Source organism: Diuraphis noxia, unplaced genomic scaffold, assembly GCF_037042655.1.
Source record: "Diuraphis noxia isolate RWA-SAM2 unplaced genomic scaffold, SU_Dnox_SAM2 contig0004, whole genome shotgun sequence".
NCBI lineage: Eukaryota > Metazoa > Arthropoda > Insecta > Hemiptera > Aphididae > Diuraphis > Diuraphis noxia.
The window spans coordinates 2,333,118-2,358,275 of NW_028301714.1; positions in this window are offsets into that span (position 1 = coordinate 2,333,118).

Below are 25,158 nucleotides of genomic sequence, written 5' to 3' on the forward strand. Positions count from 1 at the left end.
TTAGTTCAATACAAATGACTTTAAACGATATTTAGCGGAATTATCACCATTTTTTACCCAATTTTTTCCCAAATTTTTTTTCTATTTTTTGTATTCACCCAAATGTATTGTAAACACGTGTTTCAGATGTAAAATAATGTGAACTTAACGTTAAAAATATAAAAAGTATGATTAGTTTAATAGAAATGACTTAAGACGATATTTAGCGGATTCATCACCTGTATTTCAAAATTTTTTTACGACCTTTTATATTAACCCAAATGTATTGTAAAGACGTGTTTTAGATGTAAAATTATGTGAACTTAACGATAAATATATAAAAAGTATGATTAGTTCAATACAAATGACTTTAAACGATATTTAGCGGAATTATCACCATTTTTTACCAAATTTTTTCCCAAATTTTTTTTCTATTTTTTGTATTCACCCAAATGTATTGTAAATACGTGTTTTAGATGTAAAATAATGTGAACTTAACGATAAAAATATAAAAAGTATGATTAGTTCAATACAAATGACTTTAAACGTTATTTAGCGGAATTATCACCATTTTTTACCAAAATTTTTTTTCTATTTTTTGTATTCACCCAAATGTATTGTAAACACGTGTTTTAGATGTAAAATAATGTGAACTTAACGTTAAAAATATAAAAAGTATGATTAGTTTAATAGAAATGACTTAAGACGATATTTAGCGGATTCATCACCTGTATTTCAAAATTTTTTTACGACCTTTTATATTCACCCAAATGTATTGTAAAGACGTGTTTTAGATGTAAAATTATGTGAACTTAACGATAAATATATAAAAAGTATGATTAGTTCAATACAAATGACTTTAAACGATATTTAGCGGAATTATCACCATTTTTTACCAAATTTTTTCCAAATTTGTTTTCTATTTTTTGTATTCACCCAAATGTATTGTAAATACGTGTTTTAGATGTAAAATAATGTGAACTTAACGTTAAAAATATAAAAAGTATGATTAGTTTAATAGAAATGACTTAAGACGATATTTAGCGGATTCATCAGCTGTATTTCAAAATTTTTTTACGACCTTTTATATTCACCCAAATGTATTGTAAAGACGTGTTTTAGATGTAAAATAATGTGAACTTAACGATAAAAATATAAAAAGTATGATTAGTTTAATAGAAATGAGTTAAGACGATATTTAGCGGATTCATCACCTGTATTTCAAAATTTTTTTACGACCTTTTATATTCACCCAAATGTATTGTAAAGACGTGTTTTAGATGTAAAATAATGTGAACTTAACGATAAAAATTTAAAAAGTATGATTAGTTCAATACAAATGACTTTAAACGATATTTAGCGGAATTATCACCATTTTTTACCAAATTTTTTTTCTATTTTTTGTATTCACCCAAATGTATTGTAAACACGTGTTTTAGATGTAAAATAATGTGAACTTAACGTTAAAAATATAAAAAGTATGATTAGTTTAATAGAAATGACTTAAGACGATATTTAGCGGTTTCATCACCTGTATTTCAAAATTTTTTTACGACCTTTTATATTCACCCAAATGTATTGTAAAGACGTGTTTTAGATGTAAAATGATGTGAACTTAACGATAAAAATATAAAAAGTATGATTAGTTCAATACAAATGACTTTAAACGATATTTAGCGGAATTATCACCATTTTTTACCCAATTTTTTCCCAAATTTTTTTTCTATTTTTTGTATTCACCCAAATGTATTGTAAACACGTGTTTTAGATGTAAAATAATGTGAACTTAACGTTAAAAATATAAAAAGTATGATTAGTTTAATAGAAATGACTTAAGACGATATTTAGCGGTTTCATCACCTGTATTTCAAAATTTTTTTACGACCTTTTATATTCACCCAAATGTATTGTAAAGACGTGTTTTAGATGTTAAATGATGTGAACTTAACGATAAAAATATAAAAAGTATGATTAGTTCAATACAAATGACTTTAAACGATATTTAGCGGAATTATCACCATTTTTTACCCAATTTTTTCCCAAATTTTTTTTCTATTTTTTGTATTCACCCAAATGTATTGTAAACACGTGTTTCAGATGTAAAATAATGTGAACTTAACGTTAAAAATATAAAAAGTATGATTAGTTTAATAGAAATGACTTAAGACGATATTTAGCGGATTCATCACCTGTATTTCAAAATTTTTTTACGACCTTTTATATTAACCCAAATGTATTGTAAAGACGTGTTTTAGATGTAAAATTATGTGAACTTAACGATAAATATATAAAAAGTATGATTAGTTCAATACAAATGACTTTAAACGATATTTAGCGGAATTATCACCATTTTTTACCAAATTTTTTCCCAAATTTTTTTTCTATTTTTTGTATTCACCCAAATGTATTGTAAATACGTGTTTTAGATGTAAAATAATGTGAACTTAACGATAAAAATATAAAAAGTATGATTAGTTCAATACAAATGACTTTAAACGATATTTAGCGGAATTATCACCATTTTTTACCAAAATTTTTTTTCTATTTTTTGTATTCACCCAAATGTATTGTAAACACGTGTTTTAGATGTAAAATAATGTGAACTTAACGTTAAAAATATAAAAAGTATGATTAGTTTAATAGAAATGACTTAAGACGATATTTAGCGGATTCATCACCTGTATTTCAAAATTTTTTTACGACCTTTTATATTCACCCAAATGTATTGTAAAGACGTGTTTTAGATGTAAAATTATGTGAACTTAACGATAAATATATAAAAAGTATGATTAGTTCAATACAAATGACTTTAAACGATATTTAGCGGAATTATCACCATTTTTTACCAAATTTTTTCCAAATTTGTTTTCTATTTTTTGTATTCACCCAAATGTATTGTAAATACGTGTTTTAGATGTAAAATAATGTGAACTTAACGTTAAAAATATAAAAAGTATGATTAGTTTAATAGAAATGACTTAAGACGATATTTAGCGGATTCATCAGCTGTATTTCAAAATTTTTTTTCTATTTTTTCTATTCACCCAAATGTATTGTAAATACGTGTTTTAGATGTAAAATAATGTGAACTTAACGATAAAAATATAAAAAGTATGATTAGTTCAATACAAATGACTTTAAACGATATTTAGCGGAATTATCACCATTTTTTACCCAATTTTTTCCCAAATTTGTATTCTATTTTTTGTATTCACCCAAATGTATTGTAAATACGTGTTTTAGATGTAAAATAATGTGAACTTAACGATAAAAATATAAAAAGTATGATTAGTTCAATACAAATGACTTTAAACGATATTTAGCGGAATTATCACCATTTTTTACCCAATTTTTTCCCAAATTTTTTTTCTATTTTTTGTATTCATCCAAATGTATTGTAAACACGTGTTTTAGATGTAAAATAATGTGAACTTAACGTTAAAAATATAAAAAGTATGATTAGTTTAATAGAAATGACTTAAGACGATATTTAGCGGATTCATCACCTGTATTTCAAAATTTTTTTACGACCTTTTATATTCACCCAAATGTATTGTAAAGACGTTTTTTAGATGTAAAATAATGTGAACTTAACAATAAAAATATAAAAAGTATGATTAGTTCAATACAAATGACTTTAAACGATATTTAGCGGAATTATCACCATTTTTTACCAAATTTTTTCCCAAATTTTTTTTCTATTTTTTGTATTGACCCAAATGTATTGTAAATACGTGTTTTAGATGTAAAATAATGTGAACTTAACGATAAAATTATAAAAAGTATGATTAGTTCAATACAAATGACTTTAAACGATATTTAGCGGAGTTATCACCATTTTTTACCAAATTTTTTTTCTATTTTTTGTATTCACCCAAATGTATTGTAAACACGTGTTTTAGATGTAAAATAATGTGAACTTAACGTTAAAAATATAAAAAGTATGATTCGTTTAATAGAAATGAATTAAGACGATATTTAGCGGATTCATCACCTGTATTTCAAAATTTTTTTACGACCTTTTATATTCACCCAAATGTATTGTAAAGACGTTTTAGATGTAAAATTATGTGAACTTAACGATAATAATATAAAAAGTATGATTAGTTCAATACAAATGACTTTAAACGATATTTAGCGGAATTATCACCATTTTTTACCAAATTTTTTCCCAAATTTTTTTTCTATTTTTTGTATTCATCCAAATGTATTGTAAACACGTGTTTTAGATGTAAAATAATGTGAACTTAACGATAAAAATATAAAAAGTATGATTAGTTCAATACAAATGACTTTAAACGATATTTAGCGGAATTATCACCATTTTTTACCAAAATTTTTTTTCTATTTTTTGTATTCACCCAAATGTATTGTAAACACGTGTTTTAGATGTAAAATAATGTGAACTTAACGTTAAAAATATAAAAAGTATGATTAGTTTAATAGAAATGACTTAAGACGATATTTAGCGGATTCATCACCTGTATTTCAAAATTTTTTTACGACCTTTTATATTCACCCAAATGTATTGTAAAGACGTGTTTTAGATGTAAAATTATGTGAACTTAACGATAAATATATAAAAAGTATGATTAGTTCAATACAAATGACTTTAAACGATATTTAGCGGAATTATCACCATTTTTTACCAAATTTTTTCCAAATTTGTTTTCTATTTTTTGTATTCACCCAAATGTATTGTAAATACGTGTTTTAGATGTAAAATAATGTGAACTTAACGTTAAAAATATAAAAAGTATGATTAGTTTAATAGAAATGACTTAAGACGATATTTAGCGGATTCATCAGCTGTATTTCAAAATTTTTTTTCTATTTTTTCTATTCACCCAAATGTATTGTAAATACGTGTTTTAGATGTAAAATAATGTGAACTTAACGATAAAAATATAAAAAGTATGATTAGTTCAATACAAATGACTTTAAACGATATTTAGCGGAATTATCACCATTTTTTACCCAATTTTTTCCCAAATTTGTATTCTATTTTTTGTATTCACCCAAATGTATTGTAAATACGTGTTTTAGATGTAAAATAATGTGAACTTAACGATAAAAATATAAAAAGTATGATTAGTTCAATACAAATGACTTTAAACGATATTTAGCGGAATTATCACCATTTTTTACCCAATTTTTTCCCAAATTTTTTTTCTATTTTTTGTATTCATCCAAATGTATTGTAAACACGTGTTTTAGATGTAAAATAATGTGAACTTAACGTTAAAAATATAAAAAGTATGATTAGTTTAATAGAAATGACTTAAGACGATATTTAGCGGATTCATCACCTGTATTTCAAAATTTTTTTACGACCTTTTATATTCACCCAAATGTATTGTAAAGACGTTTTTTAGATGTAAAATAATGTGAACTTAACAATAAAAATATAAAAAGTATGATTAGTTCAATACAAATGACTTTAAACGATATTTAGCGGAATTATCACCATTTTTTACCAAATTTTTTCCCAAATTTTTTTTCTATTTTTTGTATTGACCCAAATGTATTGTAAATACGTGTTTTAGATGTAAAATAATGTGAACTTAACGATAAAATTATAAAAAGTATGATTAGTTCAATACAAATGACTTTAAACGATATTTAGCGGAGTTATCACCATTTTTTACCAAATTTTTTTTCTATTTTTTGTATTCACCCAAATGTATTGTAAACACGTGTTTTAGATGTAAAATAATGTGAACTTAACGTTAAAAATATAAAAAGTATGATTCGTTTAATAGAAATGAATTAAGACGATATTTAGCGGATTCATCACCTGTATTTCAAAATTTTTTTACGACCTTTTATATTCACCCAAATGTATTGTAAAGACGTTTTAGATGTAAAATTATGTGAACTTAACGATAATAATATAAAAAGTATGATTAGTTCAATACAAATGACTTTAAACGATATTTAGCGGAATTATCACCATTTTTTACCAAATTTTTTCCCAAATTTTTTTTCTATTTTTTGTATTCATCCAAATGTATTGTAAACACGTGTTTTAGATGTAAAATAATGTGAACTTAACGATAAAAATATAAAAAGTATGATTAGTTCAATACAAATGACTTTAAACGATATTTAGCGGAATTATCACCATTTTTTTCCCAATTTTTTCCCAAATTTTTTTTCTATTTTTTGTATTCACCCAAATGTATTGTAAACACGTGTTTTAGATGTAAAATAATGTGAACTTAACGTTAAAAATATAAAAAGTATGATTAGTTTAATAGAAATGACTTAAGACGATATTTAGCGGATTCATCACCTGTATTTCAAAATTTTTTTACGACCTTTTATATTCACCCAAATGTATTGTAAAGACGTGTTTTAGATGTAAAATAATGTGAACTTAACGATAAAAATATAAAAAGTATGATTAGTTCAATACAAATGACTTTAAACGATATTTAGCGGAATTATCACCATTTTTTACCCAATTTTTTCCCAAATTTTTTTTCTATTTTTTGTATTCATCCAAATGTATTGTAAACACGTGTTTTAGATGTAAAATAATGTGAACTTAACGTTAAAAATATAAAAAGTATGATTAGTTTAATAGAAATGACTTAAGACGATATTTAGCGGATTCATCACCTGTATTTCAAAATTTTTTTACGACCTTTTATATTCACCCAAATGTATTGTAAAGACGTGTTTTAGATGTAAAATAATGTGAACTTAACGATAAAAATATAAAAAGTATGATTAGTTCAATACAAATGACTTTAAACGATATTTAGCGGAATTATCACCATTTTTTACCAAATTTTTTCCCATATTATTTTTCTATTTTTTGTATTCACCCAAATGTATTGTAAGCACGTGTTTTAGATGTAAAATAATGTGAACTTAACTTTAAAAATATAAAAAGTATGATTAGTTTAATAGAAATGACTTAAGACGATATTTAGCGGATTCATCACCTGTATTTCAAAATTTTTTTACGACCTTTTATATTCACCCAAATGTATTGTAAAGACGTGTTTTAGATGTAAAATTATGTGAACTTAACGATAAAAATATAAAAAGTATGATTAGTTCAATACAAATGACTTTAAACGATATTTAGCGGAATTATCACCATTTTTTACCCAATTTTTTCCCAAATTTTTTTTCTATTTTTTGTATTCACCCAAATGTATTGTAAATTCGTGTTTTAGATGTAAAATAATGTGAACTTAACGATAAAAATATAAAAAGTATGATTAGTTCAATACAAATGACTTTAAACGATATTTAGCGGAATTATCACCATTTTTTACCAAATTTTTTCCCAAATTTTTTTTCTATTTTTTGTATTCACCCAAATGTATTGTAAATACGTGTTTTAGATGTAAAATAATGTGAACTTAACGATAAAAATATAAAAAGTATGATTAGTTCAATACAAATGACTTTAAACGATATTTAGCGGAATTATCACCATTTTTTACCAAATTTTTTTTCTATTTTTTGTATTCACCCAAATGTATTGTAAACACGTGTTTTAGATGTAAAATAATGTGAACTTAACGTTAAAAATATAAAAAGTATGATTAGTTTAATAGAAATGACTTAAGACGATATTTAGCGGTTTCATCACCTGTATTTCAAAATTTTTTTACGACCTTTTATATTCACCCAAATGTATTGTAAAGACGTGTTTTAGATGTAAAATGATGTGAACTTAACGATAAAAATATAAAAAGTATGATTAGTTCAATACAAATGACTTTAAACGATATTTAGCGGAATTATCACCATTTTTTACCCAATTTTTTCCCAAATTTTTTTTCTATTTTTTGTATTCATCCAAATGTATTGTAAACACGTGTTTTAGATGTAAAATAATGTGAACTTAACGTTAAAAATATAAAAAGTATGATTAGTTTAATAGAAATGACTTAAGACGATATTTAGCGGATTCATCACCTGTATTTCAAAATTTTTTTACGACCTTTTATATTCACCCAAATGTATTGTAAAGACGTGTTTTAGATGTAAAATAATGTGAACTTAACGATAAAAATATAAAAAGTATGATTAGTTCAATACAAATGACTTTAAACGATATTTAGCGGAATTATCACCATTTTTTACCCAATTTTTTCCCAAATTTTTTTTCTATTTTTTGTATTCACCCAAATGTATTGTAAATTCGTGTTTTAGATGTAAAATAATGTGAACTTAACGATAAAAATATAAAAAGTATGATTAGTTCAATACAAATGACTTTAAACGATATTTATCGGAATTATCACCATTTTTTACCAAATTTTTTCCCAAATTTTTTTTCTATTTTTTGTATTCACCCAAATGTATTGTAAATTCGTGTTTTAGATGTAAAATAATGTGAACTTAACGATAAAAATATAAAAAGTATGATTAGTTCAATACAAATGACTTTAAACGATATTTAGCGGAATTATCACCATTTTTTACCAAATTTTTTCCCAAATTTTTTTTCTATTTTTTGTATTCACCCAAATGTATTGTAAATTCGTGTTTTAGATGTAAAATAATGTGAACTTAACGATAAAAATATAAAAAGTATGATTAGTTCAATACAAATGACTTTAAACGATATTTATCGGAATTATCACCATTTTTTACCCAATTTTTTCCCAAATTTTTTTTCTATTTTTTGTATTCATCCAAATGTATTGTAAACACGTGTTTTAGATGTAAAATAATGTGAACTTAACGTTAAAAATATAAAAAGTATGATTAGTTTAATAGAAATGACTTAAGACGATATTTAGCGGATTCATCACCTGTATTTCAAAATTTTTTTACGACCTTTTATATTCACCCAAATGTATTGTAAAGACGTTTTTTAGATGTAAAATAATGTGAACTTAACAATAAAAATATAAAAAGTATGATTAGTTCAATACAAATGACTTTAAACGATATTTAGCGGAATTATCACCATTTTTTACCAAATTTTTTCCCAAATTTTTTTTCTATTTTTTGTATTGACCCAAATGTATTGTAAATACGTGTTTTAGATGTAAAATAATGTGAACTTAACGATAAAATTATAAAAAGTATGATTAGTTCAATACAAATGACTTTAAACGATATTTAGCGGAGTTATCACCATTTTTTACCAAATTTTTTTTCTATTTTTTGTATTCACCCAAATGTATTGTAAACACGTGTTTTAGATGTAAAATAATGTGAACTTAACGTTAAAAATATAAAAAGTATGATTCGTTTAATAGAAATGAATTAAGACGATATTTAGCGGATTCATCACCTGTATTTCAAAATTTTTTTACGACCTTTTATATTCACCCAAATGTATTGTAAAGACGTTTTAGATGTAAAATTATGTGAACTTAACGATAATAATATAAAAAGTATGATTAGTTCAATACAAATGACTTTAAACGATATTTAGCGGAATTATCACCATTTTTTACCAAATTTTTTCCCAAATTTTTTTTCTATTTTTTGTATTCATCCAAATGTATTGTAAACACGTGTTTTAGATGTAAAATAATGTGAACTTAACGATAAAAATATAAAAAGTATGATTAGTTCAATACAAATGACTTTAAACGATATTTAGCGGAATTATCACCATTTTTTTCCCAATTTTTTCCCAAATTTTTTTTCTATTTTTTGTATTCACCCAAATGTATTGTAAACACGTGTTTTAGATGTAAAATAATGTGAACTTAACGTTAAAAATATAAAAAGTATGATTAGTTTAATAGAAATGACTTAAGACGATATTTAGCGGATTCATCACCTGTATTTCAAAATTTTTTTACGACCTTTTATATTCACCCAAATGTATTGTAAAGACGTGTTTTAGATGTAAAATTATGTGAACTTAACGATAAAAATATAAAAAGTATGATTAGTTCAATACAAATGACTTTAAACGATATTTAGCGGAATTATCACCATTTTTTACCCAATTTTTTCCCAAATTTTTTTTCTATTTTTTGTATTCACCCAAATGTATTGTAAATTCGTGTTTTAGATGTAAAATAATGTGAACTTAACGATAAAAATATAAAAAGTATGATTAGTTCAATACAAATGACTTTAAACGATATTTAGCGGAATTATCACCATTTTTTACCAAATTTTTTCCCAAATTTTTTTTCTATTTTTTGTATTCACCCAAATGTATTGTAAATACGTGTTTTAGATGTAAAATAATGTGAACTTAACGATAAAAATATAAAAAGTATGATTAGTTCAATACAAATGACTTTAAACGATATTTAGCGGAATTATCACCATTTTTTACCAAATTTTTTTTCTATTTTTTGTATTCACCCAAATGTATTGTAAACACGTGTTTTAGATGTAAAATAATGTGAACTTAACGTTAAAAATATAAAAAGTATGATTAGTTTAATAGAAATGACTTAAGACGATATTTAGCGGTTTCATCACCTGTATTTCAAAATTTTTTTACGACCTTTTATATTCACCCAAATGTATTGTAAAGACGTGTTTTAGATGTAAAATGATGTGAACTTAACGATAAAAATATAAAAAGTATGATTAGTTCAATACAAATGACTTTAAACGATATTTAGCGGAATTATCACCATTTTTTACCCAATTTTTTCCCAAATTTTTTTTCTATTTTTTGTATTCATCCAAATGTATTGTAAACACATGTTTTAGATGTAAAATAATGTGAACTTAACGTTAAAAATATAAAAAGTATGATTAGTTTAATAGAAATGACTTAAGACGATATTTAGCGGATTCATCACCTGTATTTCAAAATTTTTTTACGACCTTTTATATTCACCCAAATGTATTGTAAAGACGTGTTTTAGATGTAAAATAATGTGAACTTAACGATAAAAATATAAAAAGTATGATTAGTTCAATACAAATGACTTTAAACGATATTTAGCGGAATTATCACCATTTTTTACCCAATTTTTTCCCAAATTTTTTTTCTATTTTTTGTATTCACCCAAATGTATTGTAAATTCGTGTTTTAGATGTAAAATAATGTGAACTTAACGATAAAAATATAAAAAGTATGATTAGTTCAATACAAATGACTTTAAACGATATTTATCGGAATTATCACCATTTTTTACCAAATTTTTTCCCAAATTTTTTTTCTATTTTTTGTATTCACCCAAATGTATTGTAAATTCGTGTTTTAGATGTAAAATAATGTGAACTTAACGATAAAAATATAAAAAGTATGATTAGTTCAATACAAATGACTTTAAACGATATTTAGCGGAATTATCACCATTTTTTACCAAATTTTTTCCCAAATTTTTTTTCTATTTTTTGTATTCACCCAAATGTATTGTAAATTCGTGTTTTAGATGTAAAATAATGTGAACTTAACGATAAAAATATAAAAAGTATGATTAGTTCAATACAAATGACTTTAAACGATATTTAGCGGAATTATCACCATTTTTTACCAAATTTTTTCCCAAATTTTTTTTCTATTTTTTGTATTCACCCAAATGTATTGTAAATACGTGTTTTAGATGTAAAATAATGTGAACTTAACGATAAAAATATAAAAAGTATGATTAGTTCAATACAAATGACTTTAAACGATATTTAGCGGAATTATCACCATTTTTTACCAAATTTTTTTTCTATTTTTTGTATTCACCCAAATGTATTGTCAACACGTGTTTTAGATGTAAAATAATGTGAACTTAACGTTAAAAATATAAAAAGTATGATTAGTTTAATAGAAATGACTTAAGACGATATTTAGCGGTTTCATCACCTGTATTTCAAAATTTTTTTACGACCTTTTATATTCACCCAAATGTATTGTAAAGACGTGTTTTAGATGTAAAATGATGTGAACTTAACGATAAAAATATAAAAAGTATGATTAGTTCAATACAAATGACTTTAAACGATATTTAGCGGAATTATCACCATTTTTTACCCAATTTTTTCCCAAATTTTTTTTCTATTTTTTGTATTCATCCAAATGTATTGTAAACACGTGTTTTAGATGTAAAATAATGTGAACTTAACGTTAAAAATATAAAAAGTATGATTAGTTTAATAGAAATGACTTAAGACGATATTTAGCGGATTCATCACCTGTATTTCAAAATTTTTTTACGACCTTTTATATTCACCCAAATGTATTGTAAAGACGTGTTTTAGATGTAAAATAATGTGAACTTAACGATAAAAATATAAAAAGTATGATTAGTTCAATACAAATGAATTTAAACGATATTTAGCGGAATTATCACCATTTTTTACCCAATTTTTTCCCAAATTTTTTTTCTATTTTTTGTATTCACCCAAATGTATTGTAAATTCGTGTTTTAGATGTAAAATAATGTGAACTTAACGATAAAAATATAAAAAGTATGATTAGTTCAATACAAATGACTTTAAACGATATTTAGCGGAATTATCACCATTTTTTACCAAATTTTTTCCCAAATTTTTTTTCTATTTTTTGTATTCACCCAAATGTATTGTAAATACGTGTTTTAGATGTAAAATAATGTGAACTTAACGATAAAAATATAAAAAGTATGATTAGTTCAATACAAATGACTTTAAACGATATTTAGCGGAATTATCACCATTTTTTACCAAATTTTTTTTCTATTTTTTGTATTCACCCAAATGTATTGTAAACACGTGTTTTAGATGTAAAATAATGTGAACTTAACGTTAAAAATATAAAAAGTATGATTAGTTTAATAGAAATGACTTAAGACGATATTTAGCGGTTTCATCACCTGTATTTCAAAATTTTTTTACGACCTTTTATATTCACCCAAATGTATTGTAAAGACGTGTTTTAGATGTAAAATGATGTGAACTTAACGATAAAAATATAAAAAGTATGATTAGTTCAATACAAATGACTTTAAACGATATTTAGCGGAATTATCACCATTTTTTACCCAATTTTTTCCCAAATTTTTTTTCTATTTTTTGTATTCATCCAAATGTATTGTAAACACGTGTTTTAGATGTAAAATAATGTGAACTTAACGTTAAAAATATAAAAAGTATGATTAGTTTAATAGAAATGACTTAAGACGATATTTAGCGGATTCATCACCTGTATTTCAAAATTTTTTTACGACCTTTTATATTCACCCAAATGTATTGTAAAGACGTGTTTTAGATGTAAAATAATGTGAACTTAACGATAAAAATATAAAAAGTATGATTAGTTCAATACAAATGACTTTAAACGATATTTAGCGGAATTATCACCATTTTTTACCCAATTTTTTCCCAAATTTTTTTTCTATTTTTTGTATTCACCCAAATGTATTGTAAATTCGTGTTTTAGATGTAAAATAATGTGAACTTAACGATAAAAATATAAAAAGTATGATTAGTTCAATACAAATGACTTTAAACGATATTTATCGGAATTATCACCATTTTTTACCAAATTTTTTCCCAAATTTTTTTTCTATTTTTTGTATTCACCCAAATGTATTGTAAATTCGTGTTTTAGATGTAAAATAATGTGAACTTAACGATAAAAATATAAAAAGTATGATTAGTTCAATACAAATGACTTTAAACGATATTTAGCGGAATTATCACCATTTTTTACCAAATTTTTTTTCTATTTTTTGTATTCACCCAAATGTATTGTAAACACGTGTTTTAGATGTAAAATAATGTGAACTTAACGTTAAAAATATAAAAAGTATGATTAGTTTAATAGAAATGACTTAAGACGATATTTAGCGGTTTCATCACCTGTATTTCAAAATTTTTTTACGACCTTTTATATTCACCCAAATGTATTGTAAAGACGTGTTTTAGATGTAATATGATGTGAACTTAACGATAAAAATATAAAAAGTATGATTAGTTCAATACAAATGACTTTAAACGATATTTAGCGGAATTATCACCATTTTTTACCCAATTTTTTCCCAAATTTTTTTTCTATTTTTTGTATTCATCCAAATGTATTGTAAACACGTGTTTTAGATGTAAAATAATGTGAACTTAACGTTAAAAATATAAAAAGTATGATTAGTTTAATAGAAATGACTTAAGACGATATTTAGCGGATTCATCACCTGTATTTCAAAATTTTTTTACGACCTTTTATATTCACCCAAATGTATTGTAAAGACGTGTTTTAGATGTAAAATAATGTGAACTTAACGATAAAAATATAAAAAGTATGATTAGTTCAATACAAATGACTTTAAACGATATTTAGCGGAATTATCACCATTTTTTACCCAATTTTTTCCCAAATTTTTTTTCTATTTTTTGTATTCACCCAAATGTATTGTAAATTCGTGTTTTAGATGTAAAATAATGTGAACTTAACGATAAAAATATAAAAAGTATGATTAGTTCAATACAAATGACTTTAAACGATATTTAGCGGAATTATCACCATTTTTTACCAAATTTTTTTTCTATTTTTTGTATTCACCCAAATGTATTGTAAACACGTGTTTTAGATGTAAAATAATGTGAACTTAACGTTAAAAATATAAAAAGTATGATTAGTTTAATAGAAATGACTTAAGACGATATTTAGCGGTTTCATCACCTGTATTTCAAAATTTTTTTACGACCTTTTATATTCACCCAAATGTATTGTAAAGACGTGTTTTAGATGTAAAATGATGTGAACTTAACGATAAAAATATAAAAAGTATGATTAGTTCAATACAAATGACTTTAAACGATATTTAGCGGAATTATCACCATTTTTTACCCAATTTTTTCCCAAATTTTTTTTCTATTTTTTGTATTCACCCAAATGTATTGTAAATACGTGTTTTAGATGTAAAATAATGTGAACTTAACGTTAAAAATATAAAAAGTATGATTAGTTTAATAGAAATGACTTAAGACGATATTTAGCGGATTCATCAGCTGTATTTCAAAATTTTTTTACGACCTTTTATATTCACCCAAATGTATTGTAAATACGTGTTTTAGATGTAAAATAATGTGAACTTAACGATAAAAATATAAAAAGTATGATTAGTTCAATACAAATGACTTTAAACGATATTTAGCGGAATTATCACCATTTTTTACCAAATTTTTTCCCAAATTTTTTTTCTATTTTTTGTATTCACCCAAATGTATTGTAAATTCGTGTTTTAGATGTAAAATAATGTGAACTTAACGATAAAAATATAAAAAGTATGATTAGTTCAATACAAATGACTTTAAACGATATTTAGCGGAATTATCACCATTTTTTACCAAATTTTTTCCCAAATTTTTTTTCTATTTTTTGTATTCACCCAAATGTATTGTAAATACGTGTTTTAGATGTAAAATAATGTGAACTTAACGATAAAAATATAAAAAGTATGATTAGTTCAATACAAATGACTTTAAACGATATTTAGCGGAATTATCACCATTTTTTACCAAATTTTTTTTCTATTTTTTGTATTCACCCAAATGTATTGTAAACACGTGTTTTAGATGTAAAATAATGTGAACTTAACGTTAAAAATATAAAAAGTATGATTAGTTTAATAGAAATGACTTAAGACGATATTTAGCGGTTTCATCACCTGTATTTCAAAATTTTTTTACGACCTTTTATATTCACCCAAATGTATTGTAAAGAAGTGTTTTAGATGTAAAATGATGTGAACTTAACGATAAAAATATAAAAAGTATGATTAGTTCAATACAAATGACTTTAAACGATATTTAGCGGAATTATCACCATTTTTTACCCAATTTTTTCCCAAATTTTTTTTCTATTTTTTGTATTCATCCAAATGTATTGTAAACACGTGTTTTAGATGTAAAATAATGTGAACTTAACGTTAAAAATATAAAAAGTATGATTAGTTTAATAGAAATGACTTAAGACGATATTTAGCGGATTCATCACCTGTATTTCAAAATTTTTTTACGACCTTTTATATTCACCCAAATGTATTGTAAAGACGTGTTTTAGATGTAAAATAATGTGAACTTAACGATAAAAATATAAAAAGTATGATTAGTTCAATACAAATGAATTTAAACGATATTTAGCGGAATTATCACCATTTTTTACCCAATTTTTTCCCAAATTTTTTTTCTATTTTTTGTATTCACCCAAATGTATTGTAAATTCGTGTTTTAGATGTAAAATAATGTGAACTTAACGATAAAAATATAAAAAGTATGATTAGTTCAATACAAATGACTTTAAACGATATTTAGCGGAATTATCACCATTTTTTACCAAATTTTTTCCCAAATTTTTTTTCTATTTTTTGTATTCACCCAAATGTATTGTAAATACGTGTTTTAGATGTAAAATAATGTGAACTTAACGATAAAAATATAAAAAGTATGATTAGTTCAATACAAATGACTTTAAACGATATTTAGCGGAATTATCACCATTTTTTACCCAATTTTTTCCCAAATTTTTTTTCTATTTTTTGTATTCACCCAAATGTATTGTAAGCACGTGTTTTAGATGTAAAATAATGTGAACTTAACGTTAAAAATATAAAAAGTATGATTAGTTTAATAGAAATGACTTAAGACGATATTTAGCGGATTCATCACCTGTATTTCAAAATTTTTTTACGACCTTTTATATTCACCCAAATGTATTGTAAAGACGTGTTTTAGATGTAAAATTATGTGAACTTAACGATAAAAATATAAAAAGTATGATTAGTTCAATACAAATGACTTTAAACGATATTTAGCGGAATTATCACCATTTTTTACCCAATTTTTTCCCAAATTTTTTTTCTATTTTTTGTATTCACCCAAATGTATTGTAAATACGTGTTTTAGATGTAAAATAATGTGAACTTAACGTTAAAAATATAAAAAGTATGATTAGTTTAATAGAAATGACTTAAGACGATATTTAGCGGATTCATCAGCTGTATTTCAAAATTTTTTTACGACCTTTTATATTCACCCAAATGTATTGTAAATACGTGTTTTAGATGTAAAATAATGTGAACTTAACGATAAAAATATAAAAAGTATGATTAGTTCAATACAAATGACTTTAAACGATATTTAGCGGAATTATCACCATTTTTTACCAAATTTTTTCCCAAATTTTTTTTCTATTTTTTGTATTCACCCAAATGTATTGTAAATTCGTGTTTTAGATGTAAAATAATGTGAACTTAACGATAAAAATATAAGAAGTATGATTAGTTCAATACAAATGACTTTAAACGATATTTAGCGGAATTATCACCATTTTTTACCAAATTTTTTCCCAAATTTTTTTTCTATTTTTTGTATTCACCCAAATGTATTGTAAATACGTGTTTTAGATGTAAAATAATGTGAACTTAACGATAAAAATATAAAAAGTATGATTAGTTCAATACAAATGACTTTAAACGATATTTAGCGGAATTATCACCATTTTTTACCCAATTTTTTCCCAAATTTTTTTTCTATTTTTTGTATTCACCCAAATGTATTGTAAGCACGTGTTTTAGATGTAAAATAATGTGAACTTAACGTTAAAAATATAAAAAGTATGATTAGTTTAATAGAAATGACTTAAGACGATATTTAGCGGATTCATCACCTGTATTTCAAAATTTTTTTACGACCTTTTATATTCACCCAAATATATTGTAAAGACGTGTTTTAGATGTAAAATAATGTGAACTTAACGATAAAAATATAAAAAGTATGATTAGTTCAATACAAATGACTTTAAACGGTATTTAGCGGAATTATCACCATTTTTTACCAAATTTTTTCCCAAATTTTTTTTCTATTTTTTGTATTCACCCAAATGTATTGTAAACACGTGTTTTAGATGTAAAATAATGTGAACTTAACGTTAAAAATATAAAAAGTATGATTAGTTTAATAGAAATGACTTAAGACGATATTTAGCGGATTCATCACCTGTATTTCAAAATTTTTTTACGACCTTTTATATTCACCCAAATGTATTGTAAAGACGTGTTTTAGATGTAAAATAATGTGAACTTAACGATAAAAATATAAAAAGTATGATTAGTTCAATACAAATGACTTTAAACGGTATTTAGCGGAATTATCACCATTTTTTACCAAATTTTTTCCCAAATTTTTTTTCTATTTTTTGTATTCACCCAAATGTATTGTAAACACGTGTTTTAGATGTAAAATAATGTGAACTTAACGTTAAAAATATAAAAAGTATGATTAGTTTAATAGAAATGACTTAAGACGATATTTAGCGGATTCATCACCTGTATTTCAAAATTTTTTTACGACCTTTTATATTCACCCAAATGTATTGTAAATACGTGTTTTAGATGTAAAATAATGTGAACTTAACGTTAAAAATATAAAAAGTATGATTAGTTTAATAGAAATGACTTAAGACGATATTTAGCGGATTCATCAGCTGTATTTCAAAATTTTTTTACGACCTTTTATATTCACCCAAATGTATTGTAAATACGTGTTTTAGATGTAAAATAATGTGAACTTAACGATAAAAATATAAAAAGTATGATTAGTTTAATACAAATGACTTTAAACGATATTTAGCGGAATTATCACCATTTTTTACCAAATTTTTTCCCAAATTTTTTTTCTATTTTTTGTATTCACCCAAATGTATTGTAAATACGTGTTTTAGATGTAAAATAATGTGAACTTAACGATAAAAATATAAAAAGTATGATTAGTTCAATACAAATGACTTTAAACGATATTTAGCGGAATTATCACCATTTTTTACCCAATTTTTTCCCAAATTTTTTTTCTATTTTTTGTATTCATCCAAATGTATTGTAAACACGTGTTTTAGATGTAAAATAATGTGAACTTAACGTTAAAAATATAAAAAGTATGATTAGTTTAATAAAAATGACTTAAGACGATATTTAGCGGATTCATCACCTGTATTTCAAAATTTTTTTACGACCTTTTATATTCACCCAAATGTATTGTAAAGACGTGTTTTAGATGTAAATTAATGTGAACTTAACGATAAAAATATAAAACTTATGATTAGTTCAATACAAATGACTTTAAACGATATTTAGCGGAATTATCACCATTTTTTACCAAATTTTTTCCCAAATTTTTTTTCTATTTTTTGTATTCACCCAAATGTATTGTAAATACGTGTTTTAGATGTAAAATAATGTGAACTTAACGATAAAAATATAAAAAGTATGATTAGTTCAATACAAATGACTTTAAACGATATTTAGCGGAATTATCACCATTTTTTACCCAATTTTTTCCCAAATTTTTTTTCTATTTTTTGTATTCATCCAAATGTATTGTAAACACGTGTTTTAGATGTAAAATAATGTGAACTTAACGTTAAAAATATAAAAAGTATGATTAGTTTAATAGAAATGACTTAAGACGATATTTAGCGGATTCATCACCTGTATTTCAAAATTTTTTTACGACCTTTTATATTCACCCAAATGTATTGTAAAGACGTGTTTTAGATGTAAAATAATGTGAACTTAACGATAAAAATATAAAAAGTATGATTAGTTCAATACAAATGACTTTAAACGGTATTTAGCGGAATTATCACCATTTTTTACCAAATTTTTTCCCAAATTTTTTTTCTATTTTTTGTATTCACCCAAATGTATTGTAAACACGTGTTTTAGATGTAAAATAATGTGAACTTAACGTTAAAAATATAAAAAGTATGATTAGTTTAATAGAAATGACTTAAGACGATATTTAGCGGATTCATCACCTGTATTTCAAAATTTTTTTACGACCTTTTATATTCACCCAAATGTATTGTAAATACGTGTTTTAGATGTAAAATATTGTGAACTTAACGTTAAAAATATAAAAAGTATGATTAGTTTAATAGAAATGACTTAAGACGATATTTAGCGGATTCATCAGCTGTATTTCAAAATTTTTTTACGACCTTTTATATTCACCCAAATGTATTGTAAATACGTGTTTTAGATGTAAAATAATGTGAACTTAACGATAAAAATATAAAAAGTATGATTAGTTTAATACAAATGACTTTAAACGATATTTAGCGGAATTATCACCATTTTTTACCAAATTTTTTCCCAAATTTTTTTTCTATTTTTTGTATTCACCCAAATGTATTGTAAATACGTGTTTTAGATGTAAAATAATGTGAACTTAACGATAAAAATATAAAAAGTATGATTAGTTCAATACAAATGACTTTAAACGATATTTAGCGGAATTATCACCATTTTTTACCCAATTTTTTCCCAAATTTTTTTTCTATTTTTTGTATTCATCCAAATGTATTGTAAACACGTGTTTTAGATGTAAAATAATGTGAACTTAACGATAAAAATATAAAAAGTATGATTAGTTTAATAAAAATGACTTAAGACGATATTTAGCGGATTCATCACCTGTATTTCAAAATTTTTTTACGACCTTTTATATTCACCCAAATGTATTGTAAAGACGTGTTTTAGATGTAAAATAATGTGAACTTAACGATAAAAATATAAAAAGTATGATTAGTTCAATACAAATGACTTTAAACGATATTTAGCGGAATTATCACCATTTTTTACCAAATTTTTTCCCAAATTTTTTTTCTATTTTTTGTATTCACCCAAATGTATTGTAAATACGTGTTTTAGATGTAAAATAATGTGAACTTAACGATAAAAATATAAAAAGTATGATTAGTTCAATACAAATGACTTTAAACGATATTTAGCGGAATTATCACCATTTTTTACCCAATTTTTTCCCAAATTTTTTTTCTATTTTTTGTATTCACCCAAATGTATTGTAAACACGTGTTTTAGATGTAAAATAATGTGAACTTAACGTTAAAAATATAAAAAGTATGATTAGTTTAATAGAAATGACTTAAGACGATATTTAGCGGATTCATCAGCTGTATTTCAAAATTTTTTTACGACCTTTTATATTCACCCAAATGTATTGTAAATACGGGTTTTAGATGTAAAATAATGTGATCTTAACGATAAAAATATAAAAAGTATGATTAGTTCAATACAAACGACTTTAAACGATATTTAGCGGAATTATCACCATTTTTTACCAAATTTTTTCCCAAATTTTTTTTCTATTTTTTGTATTCACCCAAATGTATTGTAAATACGTGTTTTAGATGTAAAATAATGTGAACTTAACGATAAAAATATAAAAAGTATGATTAGTTCAATACAAATGACTTTAAACGATATTTAGCGGAATTATCACCATTTTTTACCCAATTTTTTCCCAAATTTTTTTTCTATTTTTTGTATTCATCCAAATGTATTGTAAACACGTGTTTTAGATGTAAAATAATGTGAACTTAACGTTAAAAATATAAAAAGTATGATTAGTTTAATAGAAATGACTTAAGACGATATTTAGCGGATTCATCACCTGTATTTCAAAATTTTTTTACGACCTTTTATATTCACCCAAATGTATTGTAAAGACGTGTTTTAGATGTAAAATAATGTGAACTTAACGATAAAAATATAAAAAGTATGATTAGTTCAATACAAATGACTTAAGACGATATTTAGCGGTTTCATCACCTGTATTTCAAAATTTTTTTACGACCTTTTATATTCACCCAAATGTATTGTAAAGACGTGTTTTAGATGTAAAATAATGTGAACTTAACGATAAAAATATAAAAAGTATGATTAGTTCAATACAAATGACTTTAAACGATATTTAGCGGAATTATCACAATTTTTTACCCAATTTTTTCCCAAATTTTTTTTCTATTTTTTGTATTCACCCAAATGTATTGTAAATACGTGTTTTAGATGTAAAATAATGTGAACTTAACGATAAAAATATAAAAAGTATGATTAGTTCAATACAAATGACTTTAAACGATATTTAGCGGAATTATCACCATTTTTTACCAAATTTTTTCCCAAATTTTTTTTCTATTTTTTGTATTCACCCAAATGTATTGTAAATACGTGTTTTAGATGTAAAATAATGTGAACTTAACGATAAAAATATAAAAAGTATGATTAGTTCAATACAAATGACTTTAAACGATATTTAGCGGAATTATCACCATTTTTTACCCAATTTTTTCCCAAATTTTTTTTCTATTTTTTGTATTCATCCAAATGTATTGTAAACACGTGTTTTAGATGTAAAATAATGTGAACTTAACGTTAAAAATATAAAAAGTATGATTAGTTTAATAAAAATGACTTAAGACGATATTTAGCGGATTCATCACCTGTATTTCAAAATTTTTTTACGACCTTTTATATTCACCCAAATGTATTGTAAAGACGTGTTTTAGATGTAAATTAATGTGAACTTAACGATAAAAATATAAAACTTATGATTAGTTCAATACAAATGACTTTAAACGATATTTAGCGGAATTATCACCATTTTTTACCAAATTTTTTCCCAAATTTTTTTTCTATTTTTTGTATTCACCCAAATGTATTGTAAATACGTGTTTTAGATGTAAAATAATGTGAACTTAACGATAAAAATATAAAAAGTATGATTAGTTCAATACAAATGACTTTAAACGATATTTAGCGGAATTATCACCATTTTTTACCCAATTTTTTCCCAAATTTTTTTTCTATTTTTTGTATTCATCCAAATGTATTGTAAACACGTGTTTTAGATGTAAAATAATGTGAACTTAACGTTAAAAATATAAAAAGTATGATTAGTTTAATAGAAATGACTTAAGACGATATTTAGCGGATTCATCACCTGTATTTCAAAATTTTTTTACGACCTTTTATATTCACCCAAATGTATTGTAAAGACGTGTTTTAGATGTAAAATAATGTGAACTTAACGATAAAAATATAAAAAGTATGATTAGTTCAATACAAATGACTTTAAACGGTATTTAGCGGAATTATCACCATTTTTTACCAAATTTTTTCCCAAATTTTTTTTCTATTTTTTGTATTCACCCAAATGTATTGTAAACACGTGTTTTAGATGTAAAATAATGTGAACTTAACGTTAAAAATATAAAAAGTATGATTAGTTTAATAGAAATGACTTAAGACGATATTTAGCGGATTCATCACCTGTATTTCAAAATTTATTTACGACCTTTTATATTCACCCAAATGTATTGTAAATACGTGTTTTAGATGTAAAATATTGTGAACTTAACGTTAAAAATATAAAAAGTATGATTAGTTTAATAGAAATGACTTAAGACGATATTTAGCGGATTCATCAGCTGTATTTCAAAATTTTTTTACGACCTTTTATATTCACCCAAATGTATTGTAAATACGTGTTTTAGATGTAAAATAATGTGAACTTAACGATAAAAATATAAAAAGTATGATTAGTTTAATACAAATGACTTTAAACGATATTTAGCGGAATTATCACCATTTTTTACCAAATTTTTTCCCAAATTTTTTTTCTATTTTTTGTATTCACCCAAATGTATTGTAAATACGTGTTTTAGATGTAAAATAATGTGAACTTAACGATAAAAATATAAAAAGTATGATTAGTTCAATACAAATGACTTTAAACGATATTTAGCGGAATTATCACCATTTTTTACCCAATTTTTTCCCAAATTTTTTTTCTATTTTTTGTATTCATCCAAATGTATTGTAAACACGTGTTTTAGATGTAAAATAATGTGAACTTAACGATAAAAATATAAAAAGTATGATTAGTTTAATAAAAATGACTTAAGACGATATTTAGCGGATTCATCACCTGTATTTCAAAATTTTTTTACGACCTTTTATATTCACCCAAATGTATTGTAAAGACGTGTTTTAGATGTAAAATAATGTGAACTTAACGATAAAAATATAAAAAGTATGATTAGTTCAATACAAATGACTTTAAACGATATTTAGCGGAATTATCACCATTTTTTACCAAATTTTTTCCCAAATTTTTTTTCTATTTTTTGTATTCACCCAAATGTATTGTAAATACGTGTTTTAGATGTAAAATAATGTGAACTTAACGATAAAAATATAAAAAGTATGATTAGTTCAATACAAATGACTTTAAACGATATTTAGCGGAATTATCACCATTTTTTACCCAATTTTTTCCCAAATTTTTTTTCTATTTTTTGTATTCATCCAAATGTATTGTAAACACGTGTTTTAGATGTAAAATAATGTGAACTTAACGTTAAAAATATAAAAAGTATGATTAGTTTAATAGAAATGACTTAAGACGATATTTATCGGATTCATCACCTGTATTTCAAAATTTTTTTACGACCTTTTATATTCACCCAAATGTATTGTAAAGACGTGTTTTAGATGTATAATAATGTGAACTTAACGATAAAAATATAAAAAGTATGATTAGTTCAATACAAATGACTTTAAACGATATTTAGCGGAATTATCACCATTTTTTACCAAATTTTTTTTCTATTTTTTGTATTCACCCAAATGTATTGTAAACACGTGTTTTAGATGTAAAATAATGTGAACTTAACGTTAAAAATATAAAAAGTATGATTAGTTTAATAGAAATGACTTAAGACGATATTTAGCGGATTCATCACCTGTATTTCAAAATTTTTTTACGACCTTTTATATTCACCCAAATGTATTGTAAAGACGTGTTTTAGATGTAAAATAATGTGAAATTAACGATAAAAATATAAAAAGTATGATTAGTTCAATACAAATGACTTTAAACGATATTTAGCGGAATTATCACCATTTTTTACCCAATTTTTTCCCAAATTTTTTTTCTATTTTTTGTATTCACCCAAATGTATTGTAAATACGTGTTTTAGATGTAAAATAATGTGAAATTAACGATAAAAATATAAAAAGTATGATTAGTTCAATACAAATGACTTTAAACGATATTTAGCGGAATTATCACCATTTTTTACCAAATTTTTTCCCAAATTTTTTTTCTATTTTTTGTGTTCACCCAAATGTATTGTAAATACGTGTTTTAGATGTAAAATAATGTGAACTTAACGATAAAAATATAAAAAGTATGATTAGTTCAATACAAATGACTTTAAACGATATTTAGCGGAATTATCACCATTTTTTACCCAATTTTTTCCCAAATTTTTTTTCTATTTTTTGTATTCACCCAAATGTATTGTAAACACTTGTTTTAGATGTAAAATAATGTGAACTTAACGTTAAAAATATAAAAAGTATGATTAGTTTAATAGAAATGACTTAAGACGATATTTAGCGGATTCATCACCTGTATTTCAAAATTTTTTTACGACCTTTTATA